General features: G+C 41.9%; 1 long non-coding RNA gene across 3 annotated transcripts in view; it reads right to left on the minus strand.

Annotated features, from left to right (window-relative positions):
* The window catches only part of LOC103016951 (uncharacterized), a 72,324-nt gene that overhangs the window by 31,880 nt on the left and 12,501 nt on the right, over nucleotides 1-27,943 (minus strand). The window contains exon 1 of one of the 3 annotated variants that reach the window (XR_009005474.1): nucleotides 6,982-7,134. The exons of the other annotated variants lie outside the window; for them this stretch is intronic. This is a non-coding gene — a long non-coding RNA (uncharacterized LOC103016951). Of the gene's footprint in view, nucleotides 1-6,981; nucleotides 7,135-27,943 lie in introns of those variants that run through there. 3 annotated transcript variants of the gene reach the window in all.

The following is a 27,943-nucleotide window of genomic DNA, read 5'->3' on the forward strand; positions in this document are numbered from 1 at the left end:
TAGCTCCAACCGGCTTGTGAATGTCTCAAAAAAAGGCACCACATCTGAGTTAGCTTTGTACTGATATCTTCCACGACACAGTGTCCTCACCGCCACCATCAACATCATCATCGTCATCGTTATCACCATTGTCACCGTCATCATCCCAGGTAACACTCAATGAGCACAAAGCTTCTGTCAAGCAGGGGGTTCACTGCTTTAAAAGCCTTGTCTCATTTAATTCCCACAAAAGCCCCATGATAAAGGTATCATTACTCCTCATTCTTTACAGATGAGGATATGGTACCATGGAGGACTAAGTAATTTCTTCTAGTTCCTCGGTGCTAGAACTAAAACTCCAGGGAGTCTGGCTCTACACAGGGTCATATCTTCAATGCCACTTTGCCTCTCACCTAGCATGGTGGAAGTTCAGAGACACGTGTTAAGTAAAGTGGCTCCAGAACATGGCAGTGGCTGTGAACTGGTTGGGACAGAAAAAAATAGAAAGTGAATTCCAGCTTCACAAGTGTTGGGGTGAGTTTAAGAGGAAGACTGAGGGTCTACATCCCAAGACTACCAGTGACCCCTTTGCAGTGATGTATCCCAGGGGGTCTGTGATGTATACTGGAAGCACCCCAGTTTTCCCAGGATCATGACACCCTCAGACCAAATGGTCACATAACCACTGTCTCCTATAATGTCTATCCAGCTGCTCCTAGGATTCCCCAAGAGGCACGTGGTGAGGGCAGGTGGGGCTCTCAGGATGGAATGGATACATACTTAAGCAGTTGGCAGTGGTGTGCTTTTTCCATTCCCTTTATTAACTCCCATTGACTTCCATTATAAAAATGAAAATGCATTCCCACAGGATAAAACACTTGGCCTCGCCGCTAGACAAAAATGACCTGTATGAAGCAAACAAATCCTTTCCAATCAGCTGTTTAAAGGAAAAATGATAATGGATGCCAAGGCCTGAAGGAATAAGGAGAATCATCTTTGGAAAGGGATGCTGAACTCCATAAAACATGAAGTAGGAGAAAGAATTCCTTTTAGAAAAAATAAAATGGAGATAGTCCCACTGAAGAAGCTGAAGCAAATGTGAACTTTTATCTCTTTATTTACTTTTTATTTTACCCATTTATTTTCTTATTCAACATATCCCACTGATTTGTGTTGTATGCACCCTGCTTGATACAGGAGAGAAAAAGACAAACTGGAAGTTACTCAAGAAGTAATATGCAGGGGACTTGGGCTCAGGGGGATGTAGAGGTGTTATAACAGAGTAGTTATGATATGGATTTCAACTTTTTTTTAATTTAATTTTTATTTTATTATTTTAATTTTATTTTTATTTTATTGGAGTATAGTTGATTTACACTGTTGCGTTAGTTTCAGGTGTACAGCAAAGTGATTCAGTTATACGTATACATATATCCATTTTTTTCAGGTTCTTATCCCATATAGGTTATTACAGAATATTGAGTAATGTAGAGTTCCCTGTGCTATACAGTAGGTCCTTGTTGATTATCTATTTTATATATAGTAGTGTGTATATGTTAATCCCAAACTCCTAATTTATCCCTCCCCCCAACCTTTCCACTTTGGTAACCATAAATTTGTTTTTGTATCATATGATATCACTTATATGTGGAATCTAAAAAAATGATACAAATGAACTTACTTACAAAACAGAAACAGACTTACAGACTTCAAGAACTTCAGCATTTGAAAGGCAGCATAGCACCGACTCTGGACCTGGGCTGTGTGGGCAAGAATTCTGCATTACGCTTTACCCTGAGCCAGCCTTTAACCTCGCTCTACCTCAGTTTCCCCAACTATGAGGTGGGGAAAAAGTAGTCCCTGACTACTAACAACAAAGGGTTGTTATAAGTGTTAAATGACCTAGTATTTGTAAATCACATAGAAATGGAGTACAAATTACATTCCAATAAAAAAAAAGAGAAATGGAGTACAAATGCAGTTCTGCCATCTGTTACCTGTAACAACAAATAAAATCAGTTTACTCACCTGTACAATGGGTAAATAACATATCTAAGGAATGTATATATATATATAAATCATACACATATTCAGATATATGCATCTATATCACATATATACACCACATATGTGTACACATAGCCATATCTAGATATATACGTGTGTATATGTATTTGCATATACATATGCATATCTAATATGTATGCGTATATTTATATTATGTATATGTATAACATAAATATATGAAGTGCTCAACAGGTCCAACATCCATGAGAGCACTCAAGTAGTGTTACACACTATGCCAACTTCTGCTTAATTTATATAATTTTGTTATTTGATTATTATTTAACAAAGAATGAGGCAGAGGGAGATAATTCTTTATATATCAAAAGAAGAAAAAAAAGGTTTGCGGAACCGCTCTCAAGGGCCAGACCCTGAGATTCCACAGTGAAAAGAGACATGTGGTTGCGGTCCTTGAGGACGCTTATTTTTCAGCCAGTCGGGCTGGCGTGGACGTCTACTCAGATCCAGAAGATTAGGGGGAAGGAGAGTTTGGAGGGGGAAGTTCGCGAGGTCAGTCAGGGGCACTCAGGGGTAACAGAAGAGGTTCCTTGACAGGAAGACACCTGGGTTTGGAACTGAGGGAGAGAATGGGGTGTGCTATGGATCTGGGGGTTCTCAGGATTGGATCAGGGGGAGTGAGATCACCCAGACCGAGCAAAAGGAGGGAGAAACAATGGAAGGTTCACAATGGAATTCTTGATAACTCTACATTTTTTTCAAATGCAATGAGAGGAAAAACAATTTAAACGATGGAGACAGAAAAAATGTCAGAAAAGTAAGAGATCCAGCATTCTGAAAGAAATATACAGAAATTAGAGAAGGATGGAAGAAACAGGATCATGCCCTCACAGTGAAAAGCAAAGACATCTACCAGCAGCTGAGACATTGCACAGGTTTGGTGACATGCCTGTTGTGAGAGCAACTTTAAAAGCTAGACTTGGAGACACTTCCTTGGAGCCTTTCATGGGGCTCTTGCAGTCCAGCAGCATCTCATTTCCTGAAAGTTGTTTCCATTCTGCTCAGAACAAGTCTTTATAGTTTACTAAGGGCTCTCTCCCATCTTGCCTGGGCCTCACCACTGAGAATCAGGCAGGGCCGTGATCATTATCACCATTTACGGATGAAGAGGAAATGGGTTCAGAGAGGCTAAATCATGTCGGAGGTCATGCAGATCTATTGACATCCTGCAACATACTTGTCGTTCTCTACCTGACCTTAGCCTTGGAGAGTTGTGTCTTCTGAGACATATTTGCAGAAATTATGCTCTGCAGGGTCTTTGGGGGGCATTTCTGAGCCACATGATCCATGACATATGGAGAGCTGACATCCTTAAATCGTTTGGAAAGCGAATAGAGAAAGAAACGCATAGGGGACTAAACCGGCGGTGGTCGGGGTGGTGTTCACAGTGATGGAGAGTGAAAGGCAGAGACACACATCACTGTGTATCATTATGTCTCACTCTCCCTTCCCCCCCGCCCCCAACAGACAAAGCAACCAGGCTGAGTCTCCCGGGATAGCCTGGGCAGCCCCTGCCTAGCTCCCTTCCCTGGGGGTTGCATTTCCTCCGTCCAGTGCTGCAAGTCTCCTGCCTTCTCTCCTATGTTCACTCACATATTGCTGCTACTGCTGCTGACTTAGGACCTCAGCTCTGACTCGGGTTCTCCTCCTCCTGGAGTTCAGTCAGACCTTCTTATTTCTGAAATCAGCAGCTTCCCTAAAGCATAGAGACACAGGATGTCGTAACTCAGGTGCCAAACAGCCGGAGCTGCCAGGAAGGGGAGGAAGGAATGAAATGACGCTGGTGGCTGAGCCAAACAAGGTATGCATATGAGTTGGAGGCTTGGTGAGGATGAAACTGAGGTGTCAGGCACAAAAGCCGCTGCGTTAGGTATCCAACTGACACCTCGTGTTCAAAGTCCAGCTCATATGCAAAGGAAGTGAAATTTGGAGCAATCAGACCAGGGTGGGTAGAAGGAGCTGTGTTCAGCCCCTTACTAGACATAGAAGGTCAAGAGGTGGGTGGGGCGGTTTCTAACAGGACACTGAAGCACCTGTGAATGAAAGGAGCCTATCAGAAAGCCAGGCAATGGCAGGACAGGCACGCTGCCCACCAACACCCCAGTGCAAATGATGCCAAGGACCTGGCAGCAGACTCCTTCCGCATTTCACAACCCGGTGGGCCTGCAAGATCGCGCAGGTCAGGGTGAATGAATCTGACCTCGTAGCTCATAGCAGCCAGGACTCAGCAGGGCAAAGTCAGGAGCGAGGAGGCAGGGCCCCAGAGGGGGGCAGGGGCTGCAGTCACTCCAGGTCCCAGAGAGAGGCCAGCATCCTGCTGTCGGATGTACTGTAAGGGAATTACTGTATCTGCTGCACCTCCCAGCTCAGGGTGTTCACGTGTATCATGCTGTCTTGGTCCTTGTTCACAGAATCTTTTAATTAATATGGCAGACATTGGACTGACTGTGACTTTAAGCATTTAAATTACGTTAGATAATTATATTATTTCCCCCATAAAAGTTCAAGTTTTAGATCACTTGCTTCATTCTTTTTAAAAACATTTTAATATACATATAGAAACATATACACATACAGTATATACATATATAGAGAGACGTCTAATAAATGCATAGAAAAGTATAATATACATACTTAAGTGTATATAGCTCATTGAATTTTCACAAACTGAACACATTCATGTAACCAGCACACAGATCTAAAAATAGAACATACCAACACCCTGAAAATCCCTATAACACTTAACTCTAAATATATACACATACACATATATACATAATCCACTCTGCCAGCTCCAAGAAATGCCTTCCTAATTTAAACTGAAAACAAATAAGGAAGAACTCTGCACGATATGGGATTTCACTCTCCCCCTCGCTTCCCCAACAGATCTATTCTACACAGGGAATTGCACCCCGTCTCCAGCTTGACCAGCAAAGCTCCTGGAGGTTTGCTCTGACTACACAAAATGGACCCGTAGCCCTTCATCGTGGCTGTTCTGCTGTGTGGTCACCGGGAAGTTGGCCCTGAGCCTGGCTGAATGGCTTGAGTCCTTTTAATGATTTGTCCTGCACGGTGTCCTTATAAGCGTTGAAGCAGCAGCCAGCACCGAACGGGTGGGTTTTCCAACTAGCACTTATTTCTTTTCATGCGGGTTCCAATAGAGTACTGGGCACCCTTTTCTTTACCAGGACGTGGGCACCTTGGAATTACTGCTTTTAGGGTATTTTGAAGCCCAGAGCCTTTGCTGAGGATCGGGAATGGGGGGAGGGGTACAAGTATTCTTCTGAAACTGTACGCAAGATTTCCAGTATTTTTCTGGGGAGATTCTCAGAGTTACATAATTATTTCCACACCAGGCCCTTCTCCCTAAAAGGTTAAGAACCTCTTTATTTGACTGTGAGTTATTTGTGGGCAGGGACATTGATCTTCAACTTGCATCCACACTGAGATGTTTTTCCTACATTCCCACCCTGTGTGATGGAAAAAACTGGGAATTCGGAGTTAAACCCACCGCCCTCCTCCTGTGTGACTCTGAGTAAATTTTTCAAACTCTCTGAGCCTTAGTTTTATCAGCAGTAGAGTGGATATAGTAATGCTCACTGCAAATATATATATATATACACATACATATGTATACATGTGTATGTACACATATATACATATATATGTATGTATTCTATGTCTGCCAGGGTGCTTGGCTCTTTGAAGGATTTCTGCAAAATCCAGCCACCTCTGCCTCTCTCCACTGCATCTAAGGCAAGCTGAGATGAGGAGGAAGGTTGGGCTCAGGGTGATATGGATATTTTAGACTCACAGAAAGTATAACGTTGAGGCTTTCCCACAAGATGGTAAGTTCACCCAGAACAGCCTCAGAACTGGGTATCTTTGCAGGTCTCAGGTGATTAATAAATCTCACCACCTCCAGGCAGGAACATTTTCTCCCGCTATGGGTGGTCCACAGCCCTTTAATGAAAGGGCCCCTCGTATGCGGCCCTGATCAGTTTGCGCTGTGGTCTGCAGTCTGTCAAGTTCATGATTTCCTGCCTTAAAACAGTGCAAGTGCTTCAGAGCATGAGCTGTATCTGCATCCACCACTGAACTAGCACACTGCTAGGCACCCAGCAGGTATCAAAAAACGCCAGCTGAATCTAAAGTTGTTAATGAGGAAGTTTGTGACTGAGTTTAGCCTGAAATTACAAGTAAAATGGTATATGTAAAAACCTATATACTTGTCTGGTCCCCAGAACAGAGGATGAACAGATAGCCTTCATCAGATTATCAAATGGTGGGAATGATAATGGTGATCTTTGAAGGAGATCAGCCCTTAGTCATCTCTAGATGCTCTTATAGACACCGAATACTTCATGGATGTGAGGTTCAAGGGAGTCGTCAGACTCGCCTGGACACTGCCGTGGCCTGCGTGGACAGGGGGCCCCAAACTGGCTTCCTGTTCCACTTAACAACCACCTAACTTATCCACAGGCCCAGCTTCAGAGAGAAGTGATTCTTGTCCCACAGCTCTCTCCTTCAGAAGGGAAAGAAAGTGTACCCGTTAATAACTCCTTGATTTAGATTTTCAAGTATGCAACCATCCGGATGGTAGAGAGGGTAGAAAAGAATAGCCCACTATGAACGTGATAATAACAGCAATAATAATAATATCTACCATTTATGTTTACATTTAAAGAGCCAACTATTAGACAGATTGCTAATTGTGAATAATCTCGCAATATTTTCTCCAGAAGGCAGTAAAATAAACATTAGTTTTATCTCCATTTTTCAAGTGGGGAGACTTGGTTGAAAGAGGTCAGGGCCTCGGCCAAGAACACAACCACAGAGACCAAAGCAAGCCAGGATCTGCCTGATTCCAGAGCCTCTGCTGGGAACTGAAAAGTAAATCCCCCACAGCCAGTGTCTCACCCAAAACTCAGCGTCGATGATGGGGCCAAGAGTCGACTCCATTATTCTCCATTCCTAAACTCTGCTTCTGCACTTCGAGATGCTCTCTGGATTTCCTTCCAGAGCCTTGTAGGTTATCCAATTCCTATTTTAAGTCAGATCACACAATGGCTGGGCCGACTTCCCCAAACCCTGGCAAAATTTCCTTTGCCCACAAGATGGCGTTGAGGGGTGAACCAAACACCCCTAGGTCTGAATGGCCTACGTGCACAGTTCTATCGCCTAAATGTCTTGTCATTCACCAGCAGGATCTGCTTACAGTTTTGGACCAAGGAAGGAAAAGGGACTTAGTTATACATATCAATTACCTGTCATGTGCCATGTTCTACAATAAGTGCTAGCATCAGAGCAAAGTCTCAGAAACTCCCTAGGAGTTCCCCAGCAGGTGCTACAGATACTTGGTAATCATGTGCTAAACTAAACTGGATTGGTTTAACCCGAACCCCCTTAGAAACCTTCCTTACTTGAGTTTCCATTCTAAACTGACAAGTAGGTGGATACTCAGGCTGCTGAAGAATTGGTGCATGATGTTCCCTACAATCCCTTGAATTTCAGCCTTCTCTGGATACATTGGGATAGATTTCACATCCAGAAAGTAGTGAGGTTGCCACTGAGAGTTGAGATTCCGGAGAGAAAAGAACAGGGTCTTCTGGAAAGACATCTGGAACACAAGGGCCCTGATTTACAGCTCTAGGTCTGCTCCCCAGGACCCTGAACAAATCACAATAAGCATCAACGTCCTGTCTCGACAATAATTGTGTTTGCCCTGAATAGTTTACATTACTGAAATACTCAAATATGCTAAGGATTGCGAATCACTATGCAGAAAAAAAAAAAAGTCACTATGCAGACTACATATGAAGAGAGCATTTATTACCTTTTAGTAGGTGACACCAAATATGGTCATACATTAAGATTCTAGAGTCAGGTCTGGGTCTGAATCTCAGCTGTAGCACTTATTAACAGTGTGACCTTGGATAAATCATGTAGTTCTATGAGCCACAATCTCTACCTCTCTAAAATGGGGATAATAGTACAAACTTCCCGGAGGTGTTGTGCAGACTGAGATAAATGTAAAGTATTCATCATGATGCCTGGCACATAGCTGACACTCCAAATGGTGCTACTAATAATATCTGTATTGTGTACAACTTTTATTTCACGTATATTGTGAGCTATGGTATGCCATACATGGCTTGTGCTGACCATAAGCCAACTGCGTGCATCTCTTTCTAATTCTGTGTTCCGTGACATCACATTGGTAACTTGAAATCGGCCATCGTGGGAGTTATTTACACCATGGGAGTTGGCAGATTCCACAAATCAGAGTTGTTGTTGTCGTTTGTTTTTATGTCCAGAAAGTCAGTTCACTGTCATCCCACTGGTTCTGAATTTTGAACGTGTTTTAGTTTAGGTCCACTAGAAACAGTTCCTGAGATGGAGATTCACATGCAAATAAGTTCTTAAGGGAGTGCCGTCAAGTATAAGGGAGAGGGGAGCTGCATAGGGTAGGCAAAGAAACCAGGTTAAGATGTGTCTTCAGCTGATGGCTTGTCTCAGCCTGATCCCACAGACAGCTCCCCAGCCTGAAAGTCATCACAGAGTTCCCACCGCGACGCAAGGGAACCAGGTTTTTCTACCCCTTATTAATTGGCCATTGGCTACTGGGCACCTTCTGGGGGAAATGTAGCTTTCAGACTTTTCTGGGTGAGGCTTCTCCTGATCTTAGAGTACTTCTCTGGAGAAGTGTCCAGCTATGAGTCACCGACATCCTGTACTGCTGAGAGATAGATGCCCCAGCTCAGTAAAAAGGAGCTGAGCATGACACCAACAGTATCTATCACAATACCAAAACAGTTCATCGTCCTAGACGTTTGACTAGGATAGGTTTGGGGAAACCTCTCCTACATGTGTAATGCAATACAGAAGGTTTGTTTATTCAATCATAAATATTTACTTATTATGAACTACATTCCTGGTAATGGGATAGATGCTGGGGATATAAGGATGATACACTCACAAGTGGGATCCCTGCACTGAAGGAGTTTACATTCCAGCTCTGGAGACAGATATCAACCAAATGCTGGACATAAATAAACATACGTTTACAACTGTGATGGTTGCTGTGAAAAGGAAAAAGAACGTAGTACACAGTCTGCCCTCTGAATCTGTGGGCTCCACATCCTCAGATTGAGCCAACTGGGGATCAAAAAATTTTTGAAAAAAAAAAAATTCCAGGGCTTCCCTGGTGGCGCAGTGGTTAAGAATCCTCCTGCCAATGCAGGGGACACGGGTTCGAGCCCTGGTCCGGGAGGATCCCACATGCCGCGGAGCAACTAAGCCCGTGAGCCACAACTACTGAGCCCGCGCTCTAGAGCCCGCAAGCCACAACTACTGAAGCCCGCGCGCCTAGAGCCCGTGCTGTGCAACAAGAAAAGCCACCGCAATGAGAAGCCCATGCACCGCAACGAAGAGTAGCCCCCTCTCGGCGCAACTAAAGAAAGCCCACGTAGCAACAGAGACCCAACGCAGCCCCCCCCTTAAAAAAATTTTTTTTCCAAAAAGCAAAATTTGGATTTGCCCTATGCCAGCAGCTATTTACATAGAATTTCAATTGTATGAGGTATTATTAGTAATCTAGAGATGATTTAAAGTTTACAGGAGGATGTGTGTGGGTTATACGCAAATACTACTCCATTTTATATAAGGGATTTGAGCATCCATGGATTTCAGGTATCCCCACCAAGTCCTGGAAACAATCCCTTGTGGATACCTAGGGATGACTGTACTCTTGGATGTAGAGAGAGGGGTTTGATAGATAGGGAGGCCCCAGAGGACTTCACTAAGAAAGTGACAGCTGAGCAGAGATCTGAAGCAGGAGTTGGAGCTCTCTAGGCGTGGGAGTGCGGTGGCTCTAGAAGGAGGAGGCGCTGACATCAGGCAGGGAAGTGAATCTTCCCGAGGGTCCAGCTCCAGGTCAAGTTTGTGTATGGAGATTAGTCCCTGAGGCCCAAGGAGTGGGGTGGCTCCCTGAGGCCAGGGGAAGAGGGAAATGAGGAAGCCAGGGGAGTTCTCTTTGCTCTGAGAACAGTACTGAGGAAGGCAGGCCAGCTCTTCTCTATTTCCACTGAGATTCTAGCAATCTCTATTTTGAAAACAAGACTATTTTTATGCTCTTGATATTTTCTAAGATTGGTTACTTTCCGTTTTTCTTTGATGTTTAGAAAATTGCCTTTTGAAAATCTCTGCCTGATTTAGCTGTGCCAAGGAAGGGGGGATGGTATCCTTACTAAAACCGGAAGCTGATAAAAAAGGGGGGAGTGATAGGTTTCTGTATATGTTCATGGATGTGTATGACGTCTATAAACGTGTGTGATCCTGTGAGCACATATGCATGTGTGTGTGTGTGTGTGTGTGTGTGTGTGTGTGTCTGCTTTGGTGACCAGGGCTGGGAGTTGGGGGAGGAGAGTGGACATCAGGGCAAGTCGTGGAGGGAGGAGGGGAAGTGTTCATTGCTGCTGCTCAGCCTGTTATTAAAGAGAAACAACGTTCCCAGCAGGAGGCAGAAGGGCAATAAAACCAGTGGCTCCACAATTTATGATGCTAACTGAGATTCCACAGTATGAAGCTAGACTATCCCCCAAGCATCAATATCAACAAGCCTGCGATGCCCAGGCTCCCAAAGAGCTCCCCAGTGCCCCCTTATTAATCAACCCATTGCTGAACATGCACCAATGAGCTCTGCTCTGGAAACATCATTAATAAGTAGGGACAGGCCAAATGGCTAAGAATTCCAGGATAAGGGCAGGAAGGCAAGGGAAAAAAAAAAATTTATATACACGTATGTGTGCGTTTGCATATGGGGTGTAGCCTATTATGTATACTGGGTCATCTGTTACCAAGGTCATATATAAGCGTGTCTATTCATTTTCCATGTATTTCATATTCTAGGAGAAATTTTCAAGCTTTAGAACTTTGCCAGACGGAATTAGAGCAATTGTTCTTCTGCTGAGACTTTGGGAAATTAATGAGGTCCTCACGCAAAGCCATGAGAAAATAGAAAATTCTTTTCTTAAGTGCCCAGTTTCCAAAAATACAGCAGCCACAATCCCAGAGAGAGCGATCAGTTTAGTGGCTAATCTTGAAGCCCATCAATGGCCCCGGCATATCTTCTGGGTTTATTGCAATTCTGAATGGAGCTTTAATCAGCTTAGCCCAGCCTGGCCGCCCCGGGGCCTTCAGGCAAAGGGCAGTTTCCTATGAATCCTCCGGACACCATCTCCTCTGCTCTAAAGAAATGGATCATTCTTTCTCCAGCTCCATCCTGGAGCGCAGAGCTTAACTTTCTTTTGTGTTTAGGGAAGAAAGCAGGGAGGAAACCTTTGCAATCTGAATCCCAAAGAGCATTCTCTCTGTATTAAGGTTTCCATACTGGATGGGAGTTTGGATCCCAAATTGGAAAGAGCCCCAAAAATGTGTTTCTGTTTTAATGTTCTAGTGTCAAAACTTTCCCTGGATGCTCTCTCTGTTCCCTTCAGAGACCACACTGAAAAAAGAACTGTGTGCCACTTTTGTCACTCTCCAAGCCCCACGGGACAAGTCTTGGGCCAATAGGGTGACCTCCCATTCTGATGGCTCCCTCACAGAATGCAAGCGGTGAGGAAAGGAGAGCCAGCACTAGATCCCCGCCTCCGACAGATGAGCCAGCTGGGCCCAAACTAAGCCAAAAAGCTGGCTTGCTTCCTCCCTCTGCTCCAGTCTGCCTCCAGTTTGGAACAGGAGGGGCTTTTTGTCAGCAGTCAACCCCAAAGGGTATTTTCCTATTGCCTAACAGACCTCAGGATCAGAAATGCTATCTGTTTGCCCAGTTCCTCGGTCCCCTGCAGCTCTGTCTTCTGTTTGGGGCTCTCTCAGAGGGAATCCAGGGAATTTATAATATGTCATGTTTGGTTTAAACAACAGAAAATGACCCAGGGTAGATTTTAAGGGGCTCTTCTTGTTAGCAATGTAGGGCAGGGCATATATATATATATATATTTTTTACATCTATGTGTATTGATATGATTTATAGAGGATTTTTTAAACTGCCATTTATTGAGCATATACTATATACGAGCACTATATGTTAAGTATTTATATCCATCATACAATATCCTTTGATGAAATGAAAACTCAAAGGGTAATTTTCAGAATGGGAGAGTATAGGAGTTAGGGTTTTAACCCAGGTCTGTCTGATCCAGAGCAGGTTCTGTGTCTCCGTGTGTCCTAGTCCGCAGTCATCAAATATCAGAACTTCCAATAAACAGAGTTAAGCTCACTAAACTTTGGCATTTTTGCAGGTGGACCATTGAACTTGTCAGTTGGTAAGCAGCAGAAAAGAGACAAGAGCTCAAGTAAGTCAGGGCTCTTTGTTCTGCATCTCTGCATGATGAACAAGATGGGAGAGGAGAGCCTTTCTCCTTCCACTCCAGTCTTGGCAGAAGGTCCTTACCTTCCCCATTGAGCAAACACAAAAGGCACTTCCTGAACCACCAGGAATGGAATTCAGTCATCTCATTACCCCAAATGTGTCCTGGGCAGGAGTGACCACCTGAGCTAGGAGGATGGCATTTGGAGGACCAAAGGCAGCCTGTAACCAAGAACCAAGTTCAGCACTCATTGCAAGGTCAAGTGCCGCACTCGTTGTGGGAGTCCAAGAGGTCCGGGTTCTCTGCATGCACAGACAAGCTGAGTGCAGCTTCCTGGGCTGGCATCGCTAGGAATGGATCCTAATTCACAGACTTCCCACAGAGAAAGCGATACAGGCTGTGGAGCCAAGGGGGATGGGGTGGACAACGGTTGCAGTGGATGTTTCTTTCTTAATCTTATTAAGGCTAGGGAAAGACCCATTGTGCTCCTAATGGCTGCTGAGATAGGAGGTCTGTCCGCTGATTGGAAGCATTTTGCTTTTAATTAAAAACACAGAGTCTCTGACCTTAACAAGATGAGCTAGAAAATGAGGACCCCACAGTCAGCCTTCAAGGAAGCTTTAGGAAAACTGACTTTGAGTCCTACCTTACCGTTTCATGACCTTGAACAAGCTCTGTTATCATGCTGTGCTTTGGTTTCACCATTCATGTGGCTGGCACTTAATAATTCTTGTTGATCTAAATTGTTACAAATATGTGTTTGTCCAACCCAGCTCTGAGTATAGACTTTGGCTACCATGGGATCGTCATTATTCATATTGTGCCTCATGGGAAGGAAAACTAATCCTCGCTGAGAATTTACTCTGTACCAGGTACCATATCAGACACTTTGCAGGCATTAATCCAGTTTCATCCTCATCCTACAGATCTTCAGCCCCATATATAAATAAGTTTCAGAGAGGTTTTGAAGGTTATCTGATCTCAGACAGCTCTGAAGTGAAGAGCTAGAGTTCAGAACCAAGTCTGTCTGATGCTATGCTCAAGCTCTCTCTGACCCTGGGCATCATACTTAGACATTTTTACACTCACATCAAAAATAAGGGATGATTCCTTTTGTGCCCCATGGTACTCTATATTTTTCCCTCTACATTACTTTCGTTTGCAAATGGACCCTGCTCACTCAACTGGGCCAGTTATTTTCAAATTAATGTCTTCATGACCAATTGTTCACCCATCCCCACTCATCCAAGTCTAAAGGACTGCAGAGGACACTTCTGCAATCTCCTTTCACTTGAAGCTAAATGCCCCAAATCCAACTTGTCCTTGGGCCTCTAGCTCAGTCCTGGAGTAGAGCGGGTGTGAGTGATGTTGGCTGAGAGCAAAGAATGAGCAGGCCTTACCTCATGGTCCCAATCCACTCCCCCGCCCGCCACCGTCGACTTCCAATTTTTTGGTCGATAGGATGATTTTCCATCACCAGTGCCATGTAACTCCTCCCTTGGCCAGGGCCTGGGGCTCAGGTGCTGCCCAGATGATCCCAGGGTCATCAATGGGGATAGCTTAGCAGGTTTGACAATTCAGAGGTGTAGCAATTGCAGGAAGGGAATATTAACTCAGTGCTTGTAATATCAAAAGTCAAGTGAGTCAAGCGGTCATTGATCAATAAAAAAATGAATTACTTAGACTCTGAAGATAAAACAAGCCACTACAGGAGAGAAGGCTAAGAAAAAAATACCTCTAAGGACAAATGGATCCCTTCATCCTTCAGCATCACACTTCCACCTATATAGTTTTTTCACTACTTTTACTATCTCCACTCAAATCTGCTTCCATGTGTTGGAGCATCAGGGTGTCAGGGTTTCAGGCCCTGTGTCTATTATGTTACTGTTTACTGAGAGACAACATCTAGCTCAAGGAACATTTGAGTTTTAGAATTTGATTTCTTTCTTCTTGCAGAACCAAAGGCTCCTGCTCTGCTTGGCTCTATCCGGTTCTGTCTGGCTGTGCTCTGTCCTCTAAAATAACTTCCCTGCTTCAGTTTTCCTTCTCCTTTCGGAAGCCAGTCCCTTCCTGCTTCTCCTCTGGTTTTTCTAGTGGAGCCCATGACGCCGGTTCCAGCTGTTTATAATCACCTCCCTCAGGCTTCTTGGGGTGAATGACTCAGCACTCTGCCTTGTTTTCTGGTTTTTGTTTTTTGGGTTTTTTTTTTTTTAAAGAAACCAGATATTTGTTTAACATAGTTAGTCCCTGCAATGTCATGGCCACTAGATGTTCATGCACGTTTCCCTTAAGTAAGCAGCTCCTACAGTTCTCAAGTCACTGACTAAAGAAGGTAGATTTTGGAATTAGAAGTAACTGGACTTGAATCCCACCTCTAACTGTATGTGCTGGTTATTTAGCCTCTCTGAGCCTCAGTTTTTTCATCGGTAAATAGGGCTCGTGGCATATATTTCACAGGTTATTATGAATGAATGAAAATGAATTCAAAATGAATGAAAAAGGCCCAATGCAGTGCTTACCCACTGGATTTTTTTTTTTACTTGAAACATATTGTTTCTTTTTTGTCTAGATATCCAGTCAGCAATTAAATCAGATGAATTCTTCCTTCCAAATGTCTCCCTAATGCTCCCAATTCTCTCATTTCTACTACTCCTTTTTAATCAAGGTCATAGCGCTTAGTTCTGAACTATTAAAATAACCTTCCAAGTGATTTTTTTCAGCTTCTCAGCTTTGCCTTTTTATATTATTATAGATTAATTTTCTTAAATTATACATTCTATTCCTGCTCAAGTATCAGCCCCCAGCCCTTCAAGGTCACTCTTAGCTGCAGATCTGAGTTGTACCCTTGTGGATTCTGCTCTCCCCACCCAGTCCTCTGAGCCAGCTTCTACCAAAGCAGAGGACCCAGGTTGCCTCCTGGCCAAGCACACCTAAGGCATGCTGTCAGAGACACTCCATTCATTGCCTCAAGGATTTCACCCTGATCTCTAGCCTTTCCATAATCTTGGACCCCTCTCTCCTGCTCTCCTTACCTCCCGTTTTATCTAGTCTTGTCTTTGCAGTCTGGAGTGTCTTCCATCTTAAAACACTGAAATGTCACCAGAGAAAGAATTTGACCCACAGAGACTAGGGTTTGAATCTCACTTCTAAGGAGTAACTTCTACAAGGTCACTTAACCTCTCCGTCATCGGTTCTGTGTATGAAATGAGGATGTTGATACCCATCTCAGATAACATCATGGGGACTAAATAAGAAAACAGGGTCAAACTACCCAATGACCAAGAGAAAACGCTCAACATATACTCATCTTTCTTTCTTTCCACTTTCATGTAACATTTTGTCCCTCATAGGTGAGATAGTATCCTCACAGTTCTCCACATTTTGTGTCATCTCTTTGCTTCACCCTCTGTTTCTCATGTTCTTTTTTCCCCCCACTAACTATATATATTAAACCAATCCACTCTGTAAGGACAATGGGAAAAACAAAATTCAGAGCAAACCACTCATGTATCTTTTGGTAGCATAGCACCAAAATGTACAATGAAACGGCTATAGAAATAACAAGGAGGAATTCCCTGGCAGTCCAACGGTTAGGACTCCACACTTCCACTGCCAAGGGCCTTGGTTCAATCCCTGGTGGGGAACTAAGATCCCACAAGCTGCAAGGCATGCCTCCACCCAAAAATAAATAAATAAATAACAAGGAGGCATCAATGGAAACACGTTCATAAGATCAAGAGACTTAACCTCATCTTCCTCACCCCAATATGCCTTTTCAGGAAATATACATAGGCTACAAACAGAAAATAACTGGTTTTGTAAAATATCCATGGGACATCAACTATCATCCATACATGAGCCAACACAGAAACTCTTAATAAGTTCCAAACTCAAAAATCAATTAAACAACAAAAAATTGTGTGCCCTATTCAGAGCCCAACTCACTTTCTTCCTCTTTTAAGCCTTCTCTTAGAGCTGCATGCAATGTGGATATGATTACTTGTCTGAAACACAGTTGGCCTTGCCTCTCATTGAGAGCACTTCCATGGTTCCTAAATGCACCCTTCCCTTGTGCCTCGTCTTAAAAATTTGTTTCATTCGTTCATTAATCCATTTGCTCGTGTGGTCATTCATTCATTGATGCATTCATTCATTTATTTAAGACATACATCTATTTAAGATAAGGAACCACCCAAAGGCAACCCTGATAACCACTGCTTACTCCAAGAATCATCCTGGATCCAATCCATGGATGGTTTGCAACTTAGCAACTCTGTGTAAGCCACTCGTATTGGGCAGGGTGTTCTACGGGTTTTAGAGTGCTAAGAAAAGCAAATTAGGACACATGCTTCATGAAGAAGGTGAGAATGGGGTTAGCATCACATCCCAACTGATTTTGAGACATGAAGGGCACCTTGACTGCTGGCCTCTTCTCTGGAGCCCCAGGGCCCCAAGTCTTCCCTGTTGCTTCTCAGTGCTCAATGAATCAGCATGAGAAGCCCTGGTGGCCTTGGGTTCTTGCCTGGTCTTTCCATGATCCCATCTCACTCCAGTTCAACTGCCTGCCTCCTTTCATTTGGCTGCTTTTGCTGCCCCAGCCAGGACCAGCCTGGCCTGGAAGGACCTTATCCTCTGGCATAAGGTCTCCCAGAGTCCTCTGTATCTGGTCATCCTAACCCGTCCCAGGTGGTATCTCTGACACTTGCCTCTTGCAAATATACCCTTGCCTTTCCTGTGTCAGTCCCAAACAAGGCAGGCTCAGCCTTACCAGGGAGTAGGCTCTCCACTGAGTTTTGCACTCTTACGCATGGCTTTTGCTGCTGTGTACATGTTATCCATTTGGTAGATAATTAACCATCGCCTGCTAAGTGCTAGTTGGTGTCAAAGATCTTAAATTCAGAGATGAATAAGACACAACATTTGCCCTTTAAAGAACTATTAGATTAGTGGGAAAAATAAACTCCTTTGCAAATAATTATAATAAACACAACTTGAAAAGGGCTCAGATGGTGAGCTATACAGGTTCTTGGGCTTCTTCTGCCAGTCTTTCACTCAAAAACTATTTCTTGAGCACTGAATATATTCTAGGCCCTGGGGATGCAGTAATGAAAACACGAACACATTTTTTCACTCTCACAGAGTTTACAGTCTAGTGAGAGATGGAGATAGTAAATGATTAAATATGTAATTACGACCTGTGATAAATTAATTCAACAGATATTTATTGAGGGCCTGCCATGTCTCAGGCACTGTTCTAAACACTGTGGACATGGGGATAAAATTACATCCATTTCCGAACTTCCTAGACCTTCTAGAGAGCAGTCAAGGAACAAGATAAAAAGGGAAGAAATGATATAATTTAGTGGTCAATGCTAAGGAGAAAAATTGTAAAGCAGGAAAAGGGGATAATAAAATATTGGGGGAGGGGGAGGGTTTGAATTTTTAAATGAGGGGGTCGGGGAATGCCTCCTTGAGAGTGATTTTTGAAAAAGGACTTTGAAGCAGTGATGGCACAAGGCCTACAGATGTTTGAGAGAAGAGCTTTCCTGGAAGAGGAAATGGCAAGTGGGAAGACCTTGAAGTGAGTGTATCTGAATAAAGAAAATACAGCATATCAATAAGGAAGCACAGGGGTATCTACTTGGAGTGGTCAACAAAGGCCCCTGTGAGAAGATGGCCTTTAAGCTGAGGTGGGAGGCTGAGGCAGTGTTTCTACCTGTCACAGGACTGTGTTCCTATTCGCATTTCTGCTTCTCATTCCAACTGTTTCCTATGCCTAGAACTCATTCTTGAGAAGCAGACCCCTCCAATGGTGAATCTCTCCCAGCTCCCTCCTCCCCAGAACTTCTAACCAGGGTCCTGTTCCAAACAAGGATGCCACTCCAGCATAATCATGCCCTGGAGATTTCTGGTCCCTCGGCTCACAACCCCAATCCCACAGTGCCCCACTGTAGAAATGAGACTGCCCTGGAACGTGACAGAATTTCCCATATCCATGTGGACAACTGGGACCTCTCTGTCCGTCAATGGTCAGCTTTCCAGCTGGGCAAGTTCCCTCCATCCTCTTCCAGATGCCTCATACTTCTGAGGTCCCAGCATGCCTGTCAGTCTGTCCTGGCCAAGTTATGACACATTCACACTGCTCTGAAAAAGGTACCAATATAGCTTCTGGAGACTTGATTATTTATGGGGCTGCAGTCTACTTGGAAAGCATACAGAGAAAAATGACAAAGGAACATGAGTTATGACGAGTTATATTTAGTTCTCTTTTGCCATTTACTAGTTATATGTCTCTTGAAAAATTGACCTCACTAAGCCTCGGTTTTTTCATTTGTAAACTGGGGATTCCTTGCCTACTTCATAGCTCTTGAAGGATTCAATAAAAATAAATTAACTGAAGTATCTGACACATAGTAATTGTTCCAATGAATGTTTGTTGATTATGAAACTTCAGTCTCCTCTTTGGTTTATGCCAGGAGTCAGCAATCTATAGCCTATGGGTCAAGTCTGGCCCATGGCTTGTTTTTATAAATAAAGCTTTATTGGAATAGAACTACAATGTTAATTTACATATTGTCAATTGAAGGCTTTTGTGCTACAAAAGCAGAGTGCAATAGTAGCCACAAAGACCACATGCCCACAAAGCCTAAAATATTTATTACCTGGTCTTTTATACAACAGATGTATAAACCCCTGGTTTATATCATCCTGGGACACTCTAGTATTATGGGGTAAGCACAGGCTCTGGAGTAAGGCGGCCTGGGTTTAAATGCTGGTTTTATCACTTACTAGCTTTGGAACTCTGAGCAAGTTATTTAACTTATCTGGATCTTAGTTTCCACATCTGTAAAATGGAAACACTCATTTATCACATTTGGTGGAGGCAAGGATTAAATAAGCCAATCTAATATAGTGAATAGCACACTGCCAGGCAAACGGTTAGTGTTAATCAACATAACAGTTATTATTGTCGGTGTTCTATAATACTACGTGTGCTGTCCAAGGAGTTTCTCCATCAACTGGGCCTATGAATAGTTTTCAGAATCAACCTAAAATCCAAGGATCCTACCTAACATGCTTATTTGGCATATGAACTTTTCTCAAGGTGGCCCATGTGCGGCCCAGGGCTCCAGGATCTGGTCCCACTCTTTCTAATTCTCCCCATGGCTGCTTGCCATCTTCTACTCCCTCCATAGCACCTGGTTGGTAATCTGGCCTGAAGATTCAGGCTTCCAGATGAGGCTTTCCTTGCGGTGCCCTTGGCAGGTGTGGGAATGAGTCTCTGCTAAGCCCACGGCCTTTTGCTAGTGAGGATGCCCCTCCCTTCAGACTGGCTTGGTAACTGGGAAAATCACCAGCATGGACTGCACACCATTATTTGGCCTCGAAGTTGTTCACACCAAGAAAGGAGGAGCATCCTCTAGAGGCCCCTGTGTCCATTTGAGGGTTTGTTGAGCAGAACTTACAGTTGAAGGTCAAGGGCTAATGTGACAGCTCAGATGGAGAGCAGAACTGGGACAAGGTAAGAACAAGTACCTAATGCCCTAGTTGAGACCACCTTCTGGGAACTGGAAACTTTGGTGTCAGGTACCCAAAAGTTAAAACACAAGAGCTCCTGTTAAACAAACAGAGCCAGGCAGATGAGTGTCAATAGCGCCCAAAGGATTAAGAGCAATAATAGTTGGGTTAGGGTTAGGGTTAGAATCAGAACTACTTCTCAAGAGAAAATACAGAGCTGTCCAAAGAGAACAAGAAAAAGAGGAAATGTGTGTGTGTGTTTGTGCACACACACGTATGTGTATGCACATTCATGCATGAAAATCCATTCTCTGCATCCATTAAGAAACAAGATTGTGGAATTACTCTTTAAGGTTTACCAGCTTAAACCCTAGAGCTGCTCTTGATTCTTCCCACTTCTGTCTTCTATACCAGTCAGTTAATAAGCAACATGTAAATGTGGAGAGAGGAACCAAGATGGCGGAGTAGAAGGATGTGCTCTCACTCTCTCTTGTGAGAACACCAGAATCACAACTAGCTGCTGGACAATCATTGACAGGAAGACACTGGAACTCCTCAAAAAAGATACCACGTCCAAAGACAAAAGAGAAGCCACAATGAGATGGTAGGAGGGGCACAATCACAGTAAAATCAAATCCAGTAAGTGTTGGGTGGGTGACTCACAGACTGGAGAACACTTATACCACAGAAGTCCACCCACTGGAGTGAAGGTTCTGAGCCCCACGTCAGGTTTCCCAACCTGGGGGTCTGGCAACAGGAGGAGGAATTCCTAGAGAATCAGACTTTGAAGCCTAGTGGGAATTGATTGCAGGACTTTGACAGGACTGGGGGAAACAGAGACTCCACTCTTGGAGGGCACACACAAAGTAGTGTGCACATCAGGACCCAGGGGAAGGAGCAGTGACCCCAGGGGAGACTGAACCAGACCTACCTGCTAGTGTTGGAGGGTCTCCTGCAGAGGTGGAGGGGTGATTGTGGCTCACCATGGGGACAAGGACACTGACAGCAGAAGTTCTGGGAAGTACTCCTTGGCATGAGCCCTCCCAGAGTCTGTCGTTAGCCCCACCAAAGAGCCCAGGTAGCCTCCAGTGTTGGATCGCCTCAGGTCAAACAACCAGCAGGGAGGGAACCCAGCCCCACCCATCAGTAGTCAAGCAGATTAAAGTTTTACCGAGCTTTGCCCACAGAGCAACAGTCAGCTCTACCCATCCATCAGGAAACTTACACAAGCCTCTTAGATAGCCTCATCCACCAGAGGGCAGATAGCAGAAGCAAGAAGAACTACAATCCTGCAGCCTGTGGAACAAAAACCACATTCACAGAAAGACAGACAAGATGAAAAGGCAGAGGGCTATGTACCAGATGAAGGAATAAGATAAAACCCCAGATAAACAACTAAACAAAGTGGAGATAGGCAACCTTCCAGAAAAAGAATTCAGAATAATGATAGTGAAGATGATCCAGGACCCCGGAAAAAGAATAGAGGCAAAGATCGAGAAGATGCAAGAAATATTTAACAAAGACCTAGAAGAATTAAAGAACAAACAAACAGAGATGAGCAATACAATAACTGAAATGAAAACTACACTAGAAGGAATCAATAGCAGAATAACTGAGACAGAAGAACGGATAAGTGACCTGGAAGACAGAATGGTGGAATTCACTGCCATGGAACAGAATAAAGAAAAAAGAATGAAAAGAAATGAAGACAGCCTAAGAGACCTCTGGGACAACATTAAATGCAACATTCGCATTATAGGGATCCCAGAAGGAGAAGAGAGAGAGAAAGGACCAGAGAAAATATTTGAAGAGATTATAGTTGAAAACTTCCCTAACATGGGAAAGGAAATAGCCACCCAAGTCCAGGAAGTGCAGTGAGTCCCATACAGGATAAACCCAAGGAGAAACACACTGAGACACATAGTAATCAAATTGGCAAAAATTAAAGACAAAGAAAAATTATTGAAAGCAACAAGGGAAAAACGACAAATAACATGCAAGGGAACTCCCATAAGGTTAACAGCTGATTTCTCAGCAGAAACTCTACAAGCCAGAAGAGGGTGGCATGATATACTTAAAGTGATGAAAGGGAAGAACCTACAACCAAGATTACTCTACCCGGCAAGGATCTCATTCAGATTCGATGGAGAAATCAAAAGCTTTACAGATAAGCAAAAGCTAAGAGAATTCAGCACCACCAAACCAGCTCTACAACAAATGCTAAAGGAACTTCTCTAAGTGGGAAACACAAGAGAAGAAAAAGACCTACAAAAACAAACCCAAAACAATTAAGAAAATGGTCATAGGAACATACATATCGATAATTACCTTAAACGTGAATGGATTAAGTGCTCCAACCAAAAGACACAGGCTTATTGAATGTATACAAAAACAAGACCCATATATATGCTGTCTACAAGAGACCCAATTCCGACCTAGGGACACATACAGACTGAAAGTGAGGGGATGGGAAAAGATATTCCATGCAAATGGAAATCAGAAGAAAGCTGGAGTAGCAATACTCCTATCAGATAAAATAGACTTTAAAATAAAGAATGTTACAAGAGACAAGGAAGGACACTAGATAATGATCAAGGGATCAATCCAAGAGGAAGATATAACAATTATAAATATATATGCACCCAACATAGGAGCACCTCAATATATAAGGCAACTGCTAACAGCTATAAAAGAGGAAATGGGCAGTAACACAATAACAGTGGGGGACTTTAACACCTCACTTACACCAATGGACAGATCATCCAAAATAAAAATAAATAAGGAAACAGAAGCTTTAAATGACACAATAGAGCGGATAGATTTAATTGATATTTATAGGACATTCCAATCAAAACAGCAGATTACACTTTCTTCTCAAGTGTGCACGGAACATTCTCCAGGATAGATCACATCTTGGGTCACATATCAAGCCTCAGTAAATTTCAGAAAATTGAAATCATATCAAGCATCTTTTCTGACCACAATGCTAGATTAGAAATGAATTACAGGGAAAAAAACATAAAAAAACATAAACACATGAAGGCTAAACAATACATTACTAAATAACCAAGAGATCACTGAAGAAAACAAAGAGAGAATCAAAAAATACCTAGAGACAAATGACAATGAAAGCACGACGATCCAAAACCTATGGAATGCAGCAAAAGCCGTTCTAAGAGGGAAGTTTATAGCTATACAAGCCTACCTCAAGAACAAGAAAAATCTCAAATAAACAATCTAACCTTACACCTAAAGGAACTAGAGAAAGAAGAACAAACAAAACCCAAAGTTAGCAGAAGGAAAGAAATCATAAAGATCAGAGCAGAAATAAATGAAATAGAAACAAAGAAAACAATAGCAAAGATCAGTAAAACTAAAAGCTGGTTCTTTGAGAAGATAAACAAAATTGATAAACCATTAACCAGACTCATCAAGAAAAAGAGGGCGAGGACTCAATTCAATAAAACTAGAAATGAAAAAGGAGAAGTTACAACAGACACCACAGAAATACAAAGCATCCTAAGAGACTACTACAAGCAACTCTATTCCATCAAAATGGGCAATCTTGAAGAAATGGACAAATTCTTAGAAAGGTATAACCTTCCAAGACTGAACCAGGAAGAAATAGGAAATATGAACAGACCAATCACAAGTAAGGAAATTGAAACTGTGATTAAAAATCTTCCAATAAACAAAAGTCCAGGAACAGATGGCTTCAGAGGTGAATTCTATCAAACATTTAGAGAAGAGCTAACACCCATCCTTCTCAAACTCTTCCAAAAAATTGCAGAGGAAGGAACACTCCCAAACTCATTCTATGAGGCCACCATCACCCTGATACCAAAACCAGACAAAGATACTACAAAAAAAGAAAATTACAGACAAATATCACTCATGAATATAGATGCAAAAATCCTCAACAAAATACTAGCAAACAGAATCCAACAACACATTAAAAGGATCATACACCATGATCAAGTGGGATTTATCCCAAGGATGCAAGGATTCTTCAATATACGCAAATCAATCAATGTGATACACCATATTAACAAATTGAAGAAGAAAAAATATATGATCATCTCAATAGATACAAAAAAAGCTTTTGACAAAATTCAACACCCATTTATGATAAAAACTCTCCGTAAAGTGGGCATAGAGGGAACCTACCTCAACATAATAAAGGCCATATACGACAAACCCACAGCAAACATCATTCTCAATGGGGAAAAACTGAAAGCATTTCCTCTAAGATCAGGAACAAGACAAGGATGTCCACTCTCACCACTATTATTCAACATAGTTTTGGAAGTCCTAGCCACGGCAATCAGAGAAGAAAAAGAAATAAAAGGAATACAAATTGGAAAAGAAGAAGTAAAACTGTCACTGTTTGCAGATGACATGATACTATACATAGAGAATCCTAAAAGTGCCACCAGAAAACTAGTAGAGCTAATCAATGAATTTGGTAAAGTTGCAGGATACAAAATTAATGCATGAAATCTCTTGCATTCCTATACACTAATGATGAAAACTCTGAAAGAGAAATTAAAGAAACACTCCCATTTACCATTGCAACAAAAAGAATAAAATACCTAGGTATAAACCTACCTAAGGAGACAAATGACCTGTATGCAGAAAACTATAAGACACTGATGAAAGAAATTAAAGATGATGCAAACAGATGGAGAGATATACCATGTTCTTGGATTAGAAGAATCAACATTGTGAAAATGACTATACTTCTCAAAGCAATCTACAGATTCAATGCAACCCCTATCAAACTACCAATGGTATTTTTCCCAGACCTAGAACAAAAAATTTCGCAATTTGTATGAAAACACAAAAGACCCCGAATAACCAAAACAATCTTGAGAAAGAAAAACAGAGCTGGAGTAATCAGGCTCCCTGACTTCAGACTATACTACAAAGCTACAGTCATCAAGACAATATGGTACTGGCACAAAAACAGAAACATAGATCAATGAAACAAGATAGAAAGCCCAGAGATAAACCCATGCACCTATGGTCAACTAATCTATGACAAAGGAGGCAAGGATATACAATGGAGAAAAGACAGTCTCTTCAATAAGTGGTGCTGGGAAAACTGGACAGTACATGTAAAAGAATGAAATTAGAACATTCCCAAACACCATATACAAAAATAAACTCAAAATGGATTTGAGACCTAAATGTAAGACCAGACACTATAAAACTGTTAGAGGAAAACATAGGAAGAACACTCTTTGACATAAATCACAGCAAGATCTTTTTTGATCCACCTCCTAGAGTAATGGAAATTTAAAAAAAATAATAAACAAATGGGACCTAATGAAACTTAAAAGCTTTTGCACAGCAAAGAAAAACATAAACAAGACGAAAGGACAACCCTCAGAATGGGAGAAAATATTTGCAAATGAATCAACGGACAAAGGATTTATCTCCAAAATATATAAACAGCTCATGCAGCTCAATATTAAAGAAACAAACAACCCAATCCAAAAATGGGCAGAAGACCTAAACAGACATTTCTCCAAAGAAGACATACAGATGGCCAAGAAGCACATGAAAAGCTGCTCAACATCACCAATTATTAGAGAAATGCAAATCAAAACTACAATGAGGTATCACCTCACACCAGTTAGAATGGCCATCATCAGAAAATCTACAAACAATAAATGCTGGAGAGGGTGTGGAGAAAAGGGAACCCTCTTGCACTGTTGGTGGGAATGTAAATAGATACAGCCACTATGGAGAACAGTATGGAGGTTCCTTAAAAAAGTAAAAATAGAATTACCATATGATCCAGCAATCCCACTACTGGGCATATACCCAGAGAAAACCATAATTCAAAAAACACATGCACCCCAATGTTCATTGCAGCACTATTTACAATAGCCAGGTCATGGAAGCAACCTAAATGCCCATCGACAGACGAATGGATAAAGAAGTTGTGGTACATATATACAATGGAATATTACTCAACCATAAAAAGGAACGAAATTGAGTCATTTGTTGAGAGGTGGATGGATCTAGAGACTGTCATACAGAGTGAAGTAAGTCAGAAAGAGAATAACAAATATCGTATATTAACGCATGTATGTGGAACCTAGAAAAATGGTACAGATGAACCGGTTTGCAGGGCAGAAGTTGAGACACAGATGTAGAGAACAAATGTATGGACACCAAGGGGGGAAAGTGACAGGGAGGTGGGGATGGTGGTGTGGTGAATTGGGCGATTGGGATTGACATGTATACACTGATGTGTATAAAATTGATGACTAATAAGAACCTGCTGTATAATAAAATAAATAAAATTAAATTAAAAATTTTTTTTAAAAAAATGAAATATTTATCATGCTTGAAATGTTTATTCTTGAAGTGAAAATCACTCCAGGTTACAATTTTTCCCCTTCTCAAATATACTGCTATTTCTCTAAAAAAAAAAAAAACCAACAACATGTAAATATAATGTTAGCACAATATTTTAAGACAAGATTTGGATTTAGTTTATCATAATTTAGGATTTTCTAAGACTTTAAAACTTCCTACATAAATTCTGTGAGCTCAGAAAGTTATCACTGTTTCTACAAATTGTTTAAAATTGCAAGAATATAGAATCACGTTTAATTGTATGAACTTGTAATAATACGTGTCTTTTTAAAAATGTTGATCCTGTGAATTCCTGTAATGCTGCAAATCGTATGTATGGTCATAATGTATTAGCTTAAATTGTAATTTCCATATGTTTAGTCAACTTTACGCTAACATTAAGTTAATTAATATTAAGTTAATTAATCCATAAGCTTTGGATTTGTGGGCAATTCTTAAGAAAGAAAAAGATGTAAATATTAGTTATTAAATATAGTTTTAATTGACCTTTATTTTATATATAAATGACTGTACCTTAACAAGATATGAAAATATCTTTAAGTGGTATAATGTATATGCTGATTTTTCTACCTTAAAAATTGGCAAAGTGACCTAAAATGTGTGTGGAAAAAATTAGCTGGACTGTTTCTGGTTCCTGTATTCTAGTTTTCTCTTACATCTGGAAAAACAAAAGCTGTTTACTTTAGTAAGGGAATGATTAATATAAATTGTTGAGATAGTACTAGGTATAATAATTTTGGAGAAATATAAGTATGTAAAATTAAAAAAAAATAAAAGAAACAAGATTGTGCAAGACACCATGGGTACATTTGATTCATCCACAGTGCAAGACTTCTAACATTTCTAAAATGACTGATTTCAATCTTCCTCCCTTGAAGATTAATAACCATATTCTTAAATCAACATAATCTAACCAAATATTATATTTCTCTATTTTGGAATAGCCTTTGTATAAAAGTCTAAGTTATAAATTCAATCACACAGATTTATATACCACTTTTATTGACAAGATCACAGCCTCATGTTAGCAGGTGAGCCCTCAGATCTTCTGAGACTCACACTGCCCACATCAACAGGACATAGGTACACACTTTTGAGCAGCTATCAGATTCCTGGAGATGACTCCTCATGCGAATCCAGAGGAGTCTGATTAAGAGCCAAGCCACCTGTGGGGAGTGTGGCAGAAACTGCCACCACCTCACCCTAAATGGATAAAGATATTCATGCAGCAAATCGGGTGGTCCTGGCACATACCCCAGGTGTAGCAATATTAGGAGGCAACAGTCCTGTCCAAGGATCCACATAACTGTTGAGCTGGTTTTTCTGAACCAAGATATTGTCTTTAGCACGTGAGGACACCTCCTTGAAAAATAAAACCCTCAGCCACAAATCCCGAGAACGATCTTGCCCCAGTATAAGATCGCTTTCTAACTTAAACAGCCAGCCTGGCCCTGGTGAACTCTTCAAACAGGTGATGAAGGCATTTGCTAAGGAAAAAAATCAAATCAATTTCTCCTAAGACACATTCTTTCTCTGGCTTTATTACCACTCCAGATGCAGAATTTAGGGCGAGGGCAAGTGAGTCCCAATGAAGGGCTTCCCTGGTT

This window comes from Balaenoptera acutorostrata, chromosome 15 (genome assembly GCF_949987535.1).
Source record: "Balaenoptera acutorostrata chromosome 15, mBalAcu1.1, whole genome shotgun sequence".
Classification (NCBI taxonomy): Eukaryota; Metazoa; Chordata; class Mammalia; order Artiodactyla; family Balaenopteridae; genus Balaenoptera; species Balaenoptera acutorostrata.